This window comes from Pseudophryne corroboree, chromosome 11, assembly GCF_028390025.1.
Source record: "Pseudophryne corroboree isolate aPseCor3 chromosome 11, aPseCor3.hap2, whole genome shotgun sequence".
NCBI classification, from domain to species: Eukaryota; Metazoa; Chordata; class Amphibia; order Anura; family Myobatrachidae; genus Pseudophryne; species Pseudophryne corroboree.
The window spans coordinates 264,190,895-264,207,188 of record NC_086454.1 but is presented as its reverse complement, the minus strand read 5'-3'; the positions used below and the strand labels follow the sequence as shown (position 1 = coordinate 264,207,188).

Genomic DNA, 16,294 nt, shown 5'->3' with positions numbered 1-16,294 from the left:
GAGTGCCGACACAGAGGTAGCTACAGCCGTGGACTAACGTACTGTGTCTGCTGCTAATATAGACTGGATGATAATGATATGAAATCAATATATATATGTATGTATATATAATATCACTAGTACTGCAGCCGGAAGGGTAGATAATATATTTATTAGGTAATGATGACTGATGACGGACCTGCTGGACACTGTCAGCTCAGCAGCACCGCAGACTGCTACAGTAAGCTACTATACTATAGTAGTATGTACAAAGAAGAAAGAAAAAAAAAAACCACGGGTAGGTGGTATACAATTATGGATGGACTGCCGAGTGCCGACACAGAGGTAGCTACAGCCGTGGACTAACGTACTGTGTCTGCTGCTAATATAGACTGGATGATAATGATATGAAATCAATATATATATGTATGTATATATAATATCACTAGTACTGCAGCCGGACAGGTAGATAATATATTTATTAGGTAATGATGACTGATGACGGACCTGCTGGACACTGTCAGCTCAGCAGCACCGCAGACTGCTACAGTAAGCTACTATACTATAGTAGTATGTACAAAGAAGAAAGAAAAAAAAAACCACGGGTAGGTGGTATACAATTATGGATGGACTGCCGAGTGCCGACACAGAGGTAGCTACAGCCGTGGACTAACGTACTGTGTCTGCTGCTAATATAGAGTCTAGACTGGATGATAAATTATTGATAATGAGATGAAATCAATATAATATCATTAGTACTGCAGCCGGACAGGTACTATATATATTTATTATGTAATGACTGATGACGGACCTGCTGGACACTGTCAGGTCAGCAGCACCGCAGACTGCTACAGTAAGCTACTATAGTAGTATGTATAAAGAAGAATGAAAAAAAAAAAAAACACGGGTAGGTGGTATACAATATTATATATATATATATATATATTATATACAATTATATATATATATATATATATATATTAAACTGGTGGTGATTGATTATTAAACTGGTGGTCAGGTCACTCACGTTGCAACTTGCAACTAGTACTCCGAGTCCTAAGCAGACAATCACAAAATATATTATTATACTGGTGGTCAGTGTGGTCACAACAATGGCAGTGTGGCACTGACTCTGGCAGCAAAAGTGTGCACTGTACGTTATATGTACTCCTGAGTCCTGCTCTCAGACTCTAACTGCTCCCCACTGTCAGTGTCTCCCGCACAAGTCATATAATACAATACACTTACAGTCACACTATCTAATCTATATCACTTCAGCAAGTAGTATAGTAGTATAGTAGTACTCCTCCTAATAATGCTCCCCAAAATTACTACTACTGTGTCTCTCTCGTCTCTACTGTGTCTCTCTCTTCTCTAAATGGAGAGGACGCCAGCCACGTCCTCTCCCTATGACTCTCAATGCACGTGTGAAAAAATGACGGCGACGCGCGGCTCCTTATATAGAATCCGAGTCTCGCGATAGAATCCGAGCCTCGCGAGAATCCGACAGCGGGATGATGACGTTCGGGCGCGCTCGGGTTAACCGAGCAAGGCGGGAAGATCCGAGTCGCTCGGACCCGTGAAAAAAAACATTAAGTTCGGGCGGGTTCGGATTCAGAGGAACCGAACCCGCTCATCTCTACTGTAAATAGGAGAAATGTACAATGTTTTACTAATTGCACCATTATACTTTCAGCCACCCCAGGTGGATAATCTGAATTTATAAACAGGTATCATAAAAACAACACCTTCATCAAATTCTAGTTTCTCTTCAGGTCACACCCTTGGCCTTGTTAAGTGTGTTTGCAGCAATAATTTTCCATTGCAGCCTTTATGGGCGATAATTTGAAGGCTTGGTGTTTGTTTGGTGGCCTGATATAGACTACACCTTGTATAGTTTTATGACAGTCTTTGCCACAGTGGTCCAATTACATGTTCAATCTGACTGCAACATTCCTTTGCATGAACTATTGCACCAGAGACAGGCTATGTCAGAGAGCATGTTCACTACTGGCATTTCTTCGAAACTTGTTTTATGGGAAAGTGGGAAAAGTTCATGCAAAAATTAGACACAATAGATGTACAATAAAACTATATACCCATCAGTAAATTCAGAAATATAATAGGGGAAAGATCATTTTAACTACTCATCACCCCATAGCATTCATAAAGCTCCCCCTCCTCTTTCCCCTCATGGAAGAGATTTTTCAAAGATTTGAGAGATATAAAGTACCAGTCAATATATTCCTACCAGTCATTTTTCAACACAGCCTATAAAGTGACAGTTGGAAGTTGTTTGGTTGGTACGTTATCTCTCTCCAAGCTTTGATAAATCTCCCCCAAATATAGGATAAAATAGTAAAATGCTTACTGAAAGTTATGAAAGTTGCTTGTATTTGTTGAATCTGATATACATGTCTATCTTACATTCAATGATAGTTTACTAAAGACGTATAGTACAGAGGATTTGCTACCTTCCTTATTGCATCTATGGCAAAATAGTACTGTATCAGGCCAGATAGTTCTGGCTCCTGTATACAATACTCATTCAACTGTAAAAATCACCCCTCTATGTAGGCATGACAGAATCAGGTGATCACTTTGTGCTATTAGGCTTTTAAAGATTTGTCATAAAAATAATAATAATAATTCTGAAAAAGAACTGCAGAAAGATAAAAGTTAAAATTTACAGTACATCAAAGTTCCAAGCACTTTGTTATATTTATGTAGGACAAATTAACTGCTAAATGAATAGTGAAAGATAGTTCTGCAATGTGATGGGTAGAGAGGCACACTGTCATAAATAAATTTCGAGTGCACGACCACCATAAATTGTCTAAAGGTAGCGCCAGTCACTATCTATCTGATGTGTTAGAGAAGAGATTTTCAACCTTTTAAACTCGCGGCACACTGAACAAGATATAAATATTGCCAAGGCACACTCAAATATAATGGTGATGCATGGTGCAGTTGCGGGTCCTAGGATGTCATGTCACAGCTTCTCCATAGGTAACGCCTGAGCCACATCTGCGAAAGCCAGAAGAGCCCAACACTGCCCGGGCCAAAATTAGAACTAGCTCTGCAACCACTAAACCCACCAGTATTGATTGTTCTAGGGCCTCAGTAGCGGCAAAACACTGACGGGCCTGGCTCTGCTTCTATGGCGGCACACCTGGAGGTTGCTCAGGGCACACTAGTGTGCCACGGCACAGTGGTTGAAAAACACTGTGTTAGAGGAACATCTCTACTCTAATATGTCATCCTAATCTATAGCAGTGAGAGGAAGGGGCAACAGCAGTGAGTGGTAAGGGCAACAGGAGTGGTGGGGGGAGGATTTACAAACTACCTGGCTCTCTTTTGGGAACTGAGAGTTGAGTGGCCACCACCAAGGAGGAGTGATGCTGCCTTTGGTCCTCTTAGTATGCAATAGAGATGTGCGCAGACCCCCATGTTTGTTTATGTTTCTGATTCATCTTCGTGCCTTGGTTTTGGCAAAACCACCCTCAAGTGTTTTGGTTTAGATTCAGTTTACGGTTTTGGATTCCTTTAAAATGGATAAAAATCGATAAAACAGCTAAAATGATGTAAAACATAGAAACATATAAATAAAGAACTTGACGGCAGATAAGAACCACTTTGCCCATCTAGCATGTATTACATGCATTCTATAATGTGATAGGTAGTAGCCGATTGGCCACTTTGCTCTTTTCACTGCTTGATACATCAAGCTAATAGCATGCGTCCTACTGATTGGATATAGTGTGTTCTCATTAAAATTAGTTTAACAAACAAAATGTCTGCCTTACAGTGGTAAGCAGGCTTAGATTTTTCTGGGAAAACGCATAAATCAATATTATAAATGTTTTGCACAAAAACTACTTGAATTTATAAACTTCAAACTGTCTCTGCTACGTGTATGTAATGGGCGCACTTTAACTGTCACACAAAATGCAGCTTACTTTACTCTTGTGATGCATTTAATTAATATTGATGACAATATGTCAGTGGAGCAATAAGATATACCGTGCACTGGACACTAAAGTGTGGATGATGTCTTCCAAGAGCAGTCGGGAGGGGTCGTTTTTCTAAAACGCGCATCTCCAAGCTGTAGTCCTATAACGCCCTCCAAAGCATTGTGGGAGCAAAGAGTTACAGCATTTGTCAGCCAGCCGCAAACATGTATGTTTTCTCATAAAGCTGTGGAAATTGCATGGGGACCCTGGGGGACTGTGATCTTTGCAGGTTAGAACTCTACTATTCCAGAGATACAATGTACTGTTTGTAACAATTATAATAATACACCTGTACTGCCATTGTCAATGCGGAGCAGCCACATGGGGTCTCATTAGTATTGTATTAGGACTGCATGGGGAAAGGGATAATAGCCCATAATGAAAAATGCCAAATTTTCTATATAATAAAAATGAACTTGATTAATGAAAATCACTTTCAGGGAAAGAGTTACAGCGTTGTTAGATATAAAAAATGATGTATTAATCCGACACTCTTACAGATGGTCCCAACCTCCTGACAACTGCTATTCATTTGAGATGCTATTAGCATGCATAATTATGCTAATTAAGTTGTAATTAAGCACTGATTCTTCAGAGGGCTTCTTTTTTTTTTTTCTTGCTCTATCATTTAATACAAGTTGGCAATAGATTTATATTTTATATGAGAGGAGTTCCCAAGCTCCCTACTAAAAGTATGGAAAGGTTTGTGAACAAGGGTTGTACAGAACTTACTGTTTTTGGGAAGAATCCCAAAAATACTAAACTCTGCTTATTATCTGGTGTAACGAAATACTTCCCCCCACAGCATGGAAAGAGCAACTGAAAGGTTAGCCCATAGACATGTTCTTTAAGGTAATTCATCAGTTCAATTAGTAGGCGGCACCAGAGTAATGTAAACAGAGAACAAAGCGCCAGTCCTCATTTAGACGTCCCTTGGAAAGTCGTACATCAGTATTTTTATTCTTTTGTTGAGAAAGAAAGTTATTGTGAGTTTACAGATTCTATTTATCAATCTATATGATGTGTCACATAATGACTGTGCAATGTCGCACTGTGCGGTACTTACTGTGATGCACCTATTTACCAGGAGGATCAGTGTAAAACTACAAAAGAGAAATGAAATGAAAAAAACAAACTTGCCACAAACTGCTGAAGTGAAGCGTAATGGAAATTTATTAAAGGAAAGCGTGCAAAGGATTTCAACGAGCGTCTAACTCCAGGTACCTGGCAGAAACTTTAATGCTCGCGGGCAGGGATTTGAAGAACTTTAGCCAGGGAAGCTAGGATGTGATGACATATGGGAGGGAATGGAGCACTCCTTACTGTCCGAATCCTGACAAACCTTTTATGAAAAGCAAGGAGAACAACTACACAAGCCCATAACTTCAAATAGTATCGTTTTCGACACTGCTAAAATTTTGTTTTGGAACTGATAAGCTTTTTAACTAATCCTGCCCCCCAAACATATAACAAATAGAAGGTGCCCCCCCCCCCCCCCCAGAGCCACCTAGGTCCCTTAACCATTTAACTGATTATTTATTTCGCCGAAAACCGCTCCGAAATTTTCGGGGGGGGGGGGTTCTGAGTGAATTAGGTGAAGAACATGAATTTAACCCTATCTCAAAAGATTTTTTTAGTGAAAAAACGAAAAAAAAAAAAAAAAAAAAACATCGAAACATCGATTGGGGACATCGCGACCATCGGGAACATTGCGGCTTTCATTATGAAAGTTGGGACAGCCTGCAGGTATACAGGGGGGGTCTGGGGGTGGCTTGGGAGGGTTCATTTACACTCCCCAGCGGCTACCATTGTCTGCAGCCGCTGGAGGGAGGGATCCTGCCGTGCTGGCGATCACACAGGGGGAGAGTGCTGCTGATCACACAGGGGGAGAGGGGTGTGATATTGTATGCCGGCGGCCGGGCTCCTGGCGACCAGCATACAGGCGCCGGCATACCGACAGTGTGGCGAGCGCAAATGAGACCCTTGCGGGCTCGGTTGCACGCTAATTATTTTCCCTCCAGGGGGGTCATGGACCCCCACAAGAGAGAAAAAGTGTCGGTATGCCGTCTCTCGGGATTCCTGCGCCGGTATACTGGGCGCCAGGATCCCGACAGTCGGCAACCTGAAGACCACCCGGGGGAGAGTGCGGCCGATCACACAGGGGGAGAGTGCGGGGAGGCAGAGGGACCTTCCGGTCCCTCTGATAACAGCAGCGAAGGGAAGTTTATTTTCCCAGCCGCTGCTAACACTCTCTATCTGACTGGCTGCATCCTGTGCGACCAGGTCAGATAGAGCACTTGCAGGCATCGTCGCATCTGATGTGACCATGCCAGGCAAGTGGTTAATATACTGTAAGAGATGGTTTGCTACTGTTTGTGGTTGTTTTCCTTGTAAAAACTAGTACACTGCAATACGTCCACAGCATTTCAATAAAGCTCTGTGGATAAGATCACAGTTACATATGCTGTAACACAGTGGCGTAAGTTTATCCCAGTTGCCCGGAGGCAAGAAAAATATTGGTCGCCCCCCCCCCCCCATATATCATCCGTAAGCCAATAAGATGCCGTTTTGAGATCCGAGTGACACCGAACCCACTCATCTCTAATTCTAACTATATGAAGCTACTACAAAACCGTTGCAACTAGGCAGATCTATGCAGGTGTCCGGCCACACACTACATAGATCTGCTCAGTCACTCACAATGCTGATTATTTCTCTGAAATTCATTTGCAACTGTCATATCCAGGATTAGAACCCACAACCTATTACACTGGAAGCATGCACCTTACTGATGGAGATATCTGCTCTTGCATAGGAAGTATGAGAATTATTTCTAACTATATGAAGTTATGTGTAATTGTCAGAGAAATAACTTCATATAGTTAGAATTCTCATGCTTCCTTTATGGGAGCAAATAGCTTCATCAGTAAGGTGTCTGCTTCCAGTGTATCTATAATAAAGAGGGTGTGATTTGTAAGGTGCAGTGACTAGTGGGGAAGTCGGCTACGGAAGAGATACCGGCTGCTGTCAATTAACTTAATTGATTAATGTCACTGAACATACGGAACAGGAGGAGAGGTGCCCCCCTTCAAAGCAGGAGCCCGGCGGCAACTGACTCCGTTGCCTCCCAGAGTTCTGCCTCTGCTGTAACATTCTGAGATTTATTTTCTATTGATGCAGGATCATGTACATAGCATAGGTTGTACATGGCAGGGAATCACTTCAGTGCAAACAGGGAATACTGTATGTATGCATCCAGTGGTGTTTTACCACTGTAGACCAACAGTATATACATACCCTCCAACATTTTACACATAAAAATCAGTACAAATTAGAAAAGAGGGCGTAGCCATGGGTAAAGGGCTTTTCCTATACTTTCAATGGAAGTTTGGAGCCAAAAATCAGTACAGACCATAAAAAAAGGTACTGTACCTGCTAAAAAAGTACAGCTGGAGGGTATGTACAGTATATATATGTATATACCCCAGTCAGCATATGTACCACAGTCAGTAAAGTCCCATTTTGCACAAGGATCATTATGCAGACAGTAGCTGTCCAGAAGACATTCTTTTGACACCCACTGACGAAGTCCATCTGATGAAACACGTTTGGGTGGGACTGGCTGAGACACTGACGCGGTGATGTCACAGTTACAGAAATTGAGGCTTGCAACACAGAAGGACACTAGTGGTGCCTGCTTATGCGATAGAAGCAGAGGGTTCATTTATGTGTGAGCATTCTTTGTGATATATTTTTATATCACAGCACCATATGTGAGAGCATTTTGTCATTATTAAAGTTTGTCATTATAAAGACATATATCACTGTTGTGCGCCCCCTGCTTTCTTACTTAATTTTAAATATATATATATATATATATATATATACATATACAATGTATATTTAGGGATGCAATCCCCTTAAGGAGGGCACCGGAGCACAGCATGACCTAGATAGGTAATTGAAGTGCCGGGGCATATGTGTTTGCTATATATATATATATATATATATATATATATACACATATATATATACCGTATATACTCGAGTATAAGCCGAGTTTTTCAGCACATTTTTTTTGCTGAAAAAGCCCCCCCTCGGCTTATACTCGAGTGATGCTCCCGGAGTCCTGTGCAGGAGCAGAGCGCAGGGAGCAGCCATGAGGGAAGGAGGAGGCAGCGCACTGAAATTGGTACATTAACCAGTGACGCTGCTGCAGCCATCCCTCTCCATGCTCGCTGAAGCACCGCCCGCCTCCTCAGCCGCTGGGAGTTCTGTTCCAAGGCCGGCCACTGGTCCCCGCACCGCTTGCTTCTGGCCGCACTCCCGTTCCCCGTCATTGATGGTGAGTAGAGACAGGCTGCGGGGGGGGGGGGCGCGGGTGTGTCGGAGGGGGGGGGTAGTTGGGTCTGGGCATATCTGGCACTATGAGGGCATACGGTATCTGGCACTGTGGGGGGCATATGTAGCACTGTGGGGGCATATCTGGCACTATGAGGGCATATCTGGCACTATGAGGGCATACGGTATCTGGCACTGTGGGGGCATATGTAGCACTGTGGGGGCATATCTGGCACTATGAGGGCATATCTGGCACTGTGGAGGCATATGTAGCACTGTGGGGGCATATCTGGCACTATGAGGGCATATGTGGCACTGTGGGGGATTATCTGGCAGTATGAGGGCATATGTGGCACTGTGGGGGCATATCTGGCACTATGAGGGCATATCTGGCACTGTGGGGGCATATGTAGCACTGTGGGGGCATATCTGGCACTATGAGGGCATATCTGGCACTGTGGGAGCATATCTGGCACCGTGGGGGAATATGTGTATCTGGCAATGTGGGGGCATATCTGGCACTATGAGGGCAAATATCTGGCACCATGGGGGCATATCTAGCACTGTGGGTGCATATCTGGCACTGTGGGGGCATATCTGGCAGTATGAGAGCTGTGTACGGCTAGAGCTGCATTTCCCACCCTAGGCTTATACTCGAGTCAATAAGTTTTCCCAGTTTTTTTGTGGGGAAAGTAGGTGCCTCAGCTTATATTCGGGTCGACTTATACTCGAGTATATACGGTATGTATATATATATATATATATATATATATATATATCTACAGTATATCTCTATCTCTATCTATCTATCTATCTATCTATCTATCTATCTATCTATCTATCTATCTATCTATCTATCTATCTATATCTGTAGTCAACGTTCCAGAGATATAATCCTTTCTATGAAGATTAGGGGGGAAATGTAACAGGGTGTGAGAATCAGAAAGTGAGAGATTTGGGTAAAACGCTCCTGTTTTTTTTTTAAAGTGCCAATCATTTACATGGGAAAATCAATATGGTTTTGCCATGTAAATGATTGCCACTTTTAATAAACAGGAGAATTTTACCCAAATCTCTCATTTTCTGATTCTCATACCCTATTGTATTTCTCCCTATATCTCTGGACATGGACTATACATTAGACTGCATCTATATTTTTTATGCATAGAGAGACCCTAATTGTCGTCAGCAATTTTTCTTCTACAGTACACATGTGAAAGGCACCGGGGTAAGCTGCAGATTTGAATGGGAGTGTCAAACATTCTATATATATATATATATATATATATATATATATATATCTATAGATTCTGGGCCCAACCCTAGAGTGATGTAAGCAGGGAACTTGGGAACTTCCCACCAGGCCACACCCCGTAGTGATATCTGTGAGAAACTTCTTGCTAGGCAATGCCTCAGCCCCTTTTTAGGGACAATTGGTTACGGACCTCTGTGCCGTCATTGCTACATATTATACAAGTTATAGGGGACATACATATTTGACAGCCAAGTGATAACTTACTGTATTGCATGGTTGTATATGCATTAATTAGGTAAAATTGACCAGGTGGATCTGGACCCAAAAGAGAAAGACAGCTTTCAGGTGTATACATACTGTATTTAGTAGAGATGTGCAGTTTGGTTTAAAACACACCCGGACTTTGTGGATCCGAGTAGAACCAAGTCCCGGCTCAGATCAATTTTGGGGATCCGAGTGGATAGAGTCCTCAGTCTGGTCTTCCCTTGAGTTCGGAACTCAGTTTTAAAAATGTATTTGCATTGCATGTAAGTCCCTCCCTTCTGATTTTACAAGGAAAAGTATGGTGACTCGGTGAGGTGGGTAAAATTGATTGGAATTTAATGGGAACATAAACAGGTCCAAGTTACATGATTTTAGCTGTTTTAATAAATTTTTATTGATTTTTAAAGAAACCCAGATCTAAGACAAAAACCAAAACACAATGATGATTTTAAACCAAGACCAAAACATGGGAGCCTGCGCACACCTCTAGTATATAGTAACATCCTGAATTGTTCATTTAAAAAACAAAACAAGTCTGCAGAAAATAAATCCTGGTCCACTTTAGGGGGTATATTTTTAAGGTATATTAAGGTGTGAGTTTTTAAGGTATATATTAAGGTGTGAGTTTTTTTTAGAAGTGGAGATGTTGCCCATAGCAACCAATCATATTTGCTATTTGGCTATTATCTTCTAGAAGCAGAGTTGCTAGAAGAATCAGAAGAGTCTAGAAGAATCAGAATCTGATTCTTTTAGAATCAGAGTTGCTATTTGGCTGTTATTTTCTAGAAGCAGCTAGATAAATGTTAAGTGGACTTGGGTGCTATATCCACTTCTAAAAAACTCATACCTTAGTCATACATCCCAACTTTGATGATGAATGAAGAGGGACTCCTGTCGGAAAAGGGGACATGGCTTCAGAGAAACGGGGGCATGGCTTAATGCAGTTGGTAGGTATGCCTTAGTCATACTTGCCTACTTTTGAAAACCAGTTTCAGGGAGATTTTAGCTGGTAGTAGAATGTGCCGCACTGCTGAGAGGGTGTGTCATGCTACGCCCAAAGGGTGTGTCTTACTCCACCTATGGGCATGTCTATTGTCACTAAGGGGTGTGTCCTGCAGTGGCAAGTGATAATTAAGTACTACTGTAAGTGCCGCATGCTGCCAAAGGGCGTTTGTGTAGGGGTGTCTCTCCAGACATGAGATTCCACATCTCATCCACATCGATCAGACAACCTGTGCTTTATCCGGAAATATCTCTGGCAGAGCCCAATAGCACTCTGAGCTTGAAACAGAGGTGGACGTTGCTACATTCACTCTAGTACTTGTTGCTGGAATGATAATATGTAAATGTTAGTTTCAGCTTTCCCCTTGTGTACTAGTGTCCGCCTCAATGTGCAAGCTCTGAAATGGCCAATTTCTGCACCCCTGCATGCTGTCACCCCATCCAGTGGTTCTAGACAGTCCACCAGCAGCGCACCATAGCGTCCATTTTTGTCAGGTGCAGTATCTCCGTGTTAACATGGACCCAGTGGAAGCGGATGTGTCTGATACCACAGGCAGCTTGCTGTGACCATCATAATGGTAACACATATATATGCAATGCTGTAGTGATACCATAGTTGGCCAGTTTGAATTCTCAGACACCATTGTGGTTTTAACTATGGGCCTAATTCAGACCTGATCGTAGCCGCAAATTTGTTTACAGATGGGCAAAACCATGTGCACTGCAGGGGGGGGGGGGGACAGATTTAAAATCTGCAGAGAGAGTTGGATTTGGGTGGGTTGTATTGTTTCTGTGCAGGGTAAATACCGTCTGCTTTATTTTTACACTGCAATTTAGATTTCAGTTTGAATACAGCCCACCCAAATCTAACTCTCTCTGCACATGTTATATCTGTCCCCCCTGCAGTGCACATGGCTTTGCCCAACTGCTAACAAATTTGCTGCTATGATCAGGTCTGAATTAGGCCCTATATCATTTGACTAGAGAATGACAGGCATTTGACTAGAGAATGACAGGCAGTGTGCAATATCTGTGTACATGAATAGAAATGGAGTAGTTTCTGTCTAATGAGGAATGACTTGAAAGGTGCATACACACTAGGCGATATTGTAAACAATATTGCCAATTTTTACCCTCCAGAGTGATAACGTTTACAATATCACCCAATGTGTATGCTACGATGCCCGATGTGCTCTCCCGTGGGTCGTTAACGATCCCCGCTGTCTGCTGTGACGCTGTACCATGGCACACTGTGCGATATCGCATAGTGTGTATGCGCTAGGTCGGCGACCCGGGAGGGGAGGGGAAACAGGATGCGATATCGCTCATGCAGCGTATCACCTAGTGTGTACCCACCTTAACACTTCATACTCTACATTGAGGGGACATGTCCCAGTATGTTTTTGGCGTGTGGGAGGAATCTGAAACACCTGGAGGAAACCCAGGCAAATATGGGGATAACATGCAAACTCCACACATATTGAGGACTGTCTGGCAGTAATGATAACCAAACGTGCTGCCCAACCATTCTATTTGAACCCATATAACCAAAAGGACACAAACATATCTATCGAGTTTCCAGTTTTTCAATTAAGAGGAGGGAGGAGAGAGAGATTGAGATGGAGTGTGGGGGAGACGGGAGGAGGAAAGAGTGTATGTAGCTGCCAGGGTGCAGGGACCAAAGACACAGACTCACAGAGAGGGGCAGGGAGGAATGGAAACAGCTGCTGTATGCTATGCACTAAGATGCCCGCACCACTGGAAGGCTGTCAATGATCCTGCACACACCAATAACCAGGGAGTTTCCAGTATGCCTGTGCTGTGTACTTCTATGTATTCTGCTCCTGTCAATATTTTCTAGAACTTAATAACAATTAAAACAAGCTGCCAGCAGCTAGTTAAATAGCAGCAACAGGTGGGAGGTCCTTCAGTGAGGGGTTCCGTGCACTGGCGTGCGCAGCACATTTTATTAGGGGGTGCACCGTCTGAGCCTGGGGTGTGTCTAGCACCGCCTTTTGGGCATGTCTAGCACCTACTGATGGTCAACGCATATAAAATATCCATACTTGTACCAATCCTAATAAAGCAGATACATTGTCAGATGTTGTGGTGTGCACCAAACAAACACCCCAGATGGCACTCACTGCAATTACATTGCTCCTCCTCAGCCTGGTCTGGCTCCCCCTCTCTTTCCCCTGCAAGCTGCAGCAGTTTACTTACAAGTCAGTCACTCACTGACACTGACAGTTGCAGACTAGTACTGCTGCTGCTGGAAAAATGAGTGACGTGTCAATGCTGCTGCCGACCACCTGCCAGTATTGAATTTGTCTTCCTAAGAGGAACGCTGGCTGCATGCTGATCCTCATCAGTGGCTGGCGTTGGCATAGCATAGAAGGAGAGAGGTGGGCATGTGGCGGGTGTGATGGGTGGGTGTGTGAGCAGCATGACGTAATCACATCACATCATGCTGTTTTTGTACATGGAGGTGGACCCGGGAGTTTGAAAGCCGGTGGCAGTGGCACCTTTGATTAACCCAGGCATCCGGTCAGTAATGCAGTCCTGCAGGGTGCAGCGCAGAGGAGACAGTAATCAGCCTGCTCGGCGATCCCTGCATCAGGCATGTGAGATTGGGGTGCCAGACATTAGGGGGTGCCTGTGCGCCCCCCTGCGCACACCTATGGTTCCGTGGCACATGCCCATGAGCTCCCCTCCCTAAGCCTGCTCTGCCTATTGTTAGTGAAAGCTAGAGCCTCACTCTGTCGACTGTGCAGTGAGGGGAGGAGGGGCTTCAATTGGGCGGGCCCAGTCAGTGAGATCACCATGGACTCGGAGCACAGTGCAGGGAGGAGTTGAACTTGAAACTGTGAAACTCTGTCTCAGACAGAGACAGGATGGCTGACAGCAACAACAGCAGCGTGAGGTAGGAGAGGAGGAGGGAAGTCCGCAGCTCTGCAGAGTCCCCAGACAAGGTCCCTGGACTCCCATGTGTCCCCATAAATAACGAGGTCACTTTCCTAATCACACACCCAGACCACCCAGGAGCACTACACCACACACACACACACACACACACACACACACACACACACACACACCTCTTACCTTCTCCTTCCTGACCCGGTTTCTATGCTTCCCCGATATGCTAACTCTCCCTTTCACAGCTGGGCACTATTGCTGCTGTGCCAGATTCCCCGTGCACCACTTCCACTGTCACCCCCAGCAGCACCATCACCCCGATGAGCAGCTGCTGCTGACCCAGCTGATCTCCTCCTCTCGCTGTTGCTGCAGCATAGCTGCTGGGAGGAGGACGAGAAGCTAGTGTAATCAGTGCTTAGTATGGCTGTTCCGGCCATAGCCACTGCTACCCATAACGCCCCTTGTGACCTGTTGACTCCACATTAGTTCCGGGGCAGTGGGGAATCCGTGAGGTTTCTGTAACTTCCCGGGGCAGCGTGAGACTCTGCATATAACCAGGAGTCTCCCGCGGGATGCGGGAGGGTAGGCAAGTATGGCCTTAGTAAATAGACCCCTATGTATTATAGATGTACAGTTATATTGCAAATAGTGTAAACTGCTACTGCACAACAGTAAAATTATGTTCCGTCATAAATCTAAACTGAGCATCCGTGTTAATGTCTTCTCATATTTTCCACTTCCTCTGTTACATACAAACCCCATTTTTATGTTGCAGCTAATCACATGTTTTCCAACCCAAGCTTAAAGTTTCCTTCAAAAATGAAAAGCCTGGAGCAGTGAACTCCCAGATTCTATTACCAACATATGCTGGGATTTCACACACTTTATGTCCAAGTACTGAAGAGCTGTTTCTCTCCCAAGTGCTAGAAATGTATCACTGAACACGGGGGTCATTCCGAGTTGTTCGCTCTGTAAATTTCTTCGCATCGCAGCGATTTTCCGCTTAGTGCGCATGCGCAATGTTCGCACTGCGACTGCGCCAAGTAAATTTGCTATGAAGTTAGGAATTTTACTCACGGCTTTTTCATCGTTCAGGCGATCGTAATGTGATTGACAGGAAGTGGGTGTTTCTGGGCGGAAACTGGCCGTTTTATGGGTGTGTGTGAAAAAACGCTACCGTTTCTGGGAAAAACGCGGGAGTGGCTGGAGAAACGGAGGAGTGTCTGGGCGAACGCTGGGTGTGTTTGTGACGTCAAACCAGGAACGACAAGCACTGAACTGATCGCAGATGCCGAGTAAGTCTGGAGCTACTCAGAAACTGCTAAGAGAGGTGTAATCGCAATATTGCGAATACGTCGTTCGCAATTTTATGATGCTAAGATTCACTCCCAGTAGGCGGCGGCTTAGCGTGAGTAAATCTGCTAAAAACAGCTTGCGAGCGAACAACTCGGAATGAGGGCCTCAATTCTAGGGTCTCCTGCTTTTGGAATAAAAGCTTGGTGCTGATACACAATTAAACACCAGGGAAAGGAAAGAATGAGAAGTATTTCACCACAGACAAGCACCCACAGTACATTCCCTACACTGAACTTGTATTCTTGAAGGCAGTAAGACAGGGTGATGTGAATACTGAAATTCATATAGACATGCAGTGAAACAGTAAGTATCTGAAATGGATTTAATATAAATATAATGAAAATACAGGAAATCATGCCGATTTGATGGTGTCACTTTCACCCTGAGTAGTACAGAATCTTTGTGCAACCTGTCTCACTATCACCCCTTTCACACACAAATTCTGGGTAAAAGGCACAGGGGCATAGAGATCCTGTCCGGGACCTGGTACTTTGCTGGGGTGGGGCATGGCAAAAGCGTGGCTATGCCTCCTTACAAAAAATATATTCAAAATAGTATTTGCAGTGATGCAAAGCAGCCGTATGCTTTCTCTCCCTGGCCTATGTGCGCATAGCTTCCTGTTATAGGGGGATGGGGCGGGCGGGTTGCGGACTTGATGCTATGGCCTCCTCAATGAACACAGGATCAATCAATGTTGCATCAATGCCTTTCACAAACAAGGCAGGGACCCAGGAAAAACCCAGGTCTGGTCATGTGTTGGTGTGTTGGTATGAATGATTCTTCTCAAGAAATGTGACACGGGTCTGTGGTCACATAATCCAGGATGAAGTTCATTGACTCGTTGTGAAAGGGGTATAACACTATCCTGATCTGGAAATGCAAACTGCCCTCCAACAACAATCTGTACATTATACAGAACTTGTCAGCTGATATTTGTTAGCTACTGTATTTAAATCTACTCTTAGTAACAAGAGTAATAAGTAACAAAAGCAGGTTTCCCAGCTATTGCCTCTTATTACCTTGCTTCAGGGAGCCCATTTTCATGCTAAGCACTTTCCTCTATGTTTGATACCCACGTTTGGGGTACCCCTGCTGCATACTATTGCAGCCCTAATGGCAGCCAATGCTGCCAGAAAGACTTTGTTATAACTGGCACTGTCAGGGCTAA

At 44.0% G+C, this 16,294-nt stretch overlaps 1 protein-coding gene across 1 annotated transcript in view; it reads right to left on the bottom strand.

Annotated features, from left to right (window-relative positions):
* The window catches only part of LOC134970152 (speedy protein A-like), a 50,346-nt gene extending 36,183 nt beyond the window's left edge, over positions 1-14,163 (bottom strand). Inside the window, exon 1 of the mRNA XM_063946191.1 lies at positions 13,957-14,163. The gene's annotated coding sequence lies outside the window, so the exon portion shown is untranslated. The remainder of the gene's footprint in view (positions 1-13,956) is intronic.
* Positions 14,164-16,294: the final 2,131 nt, after the last annotated feature.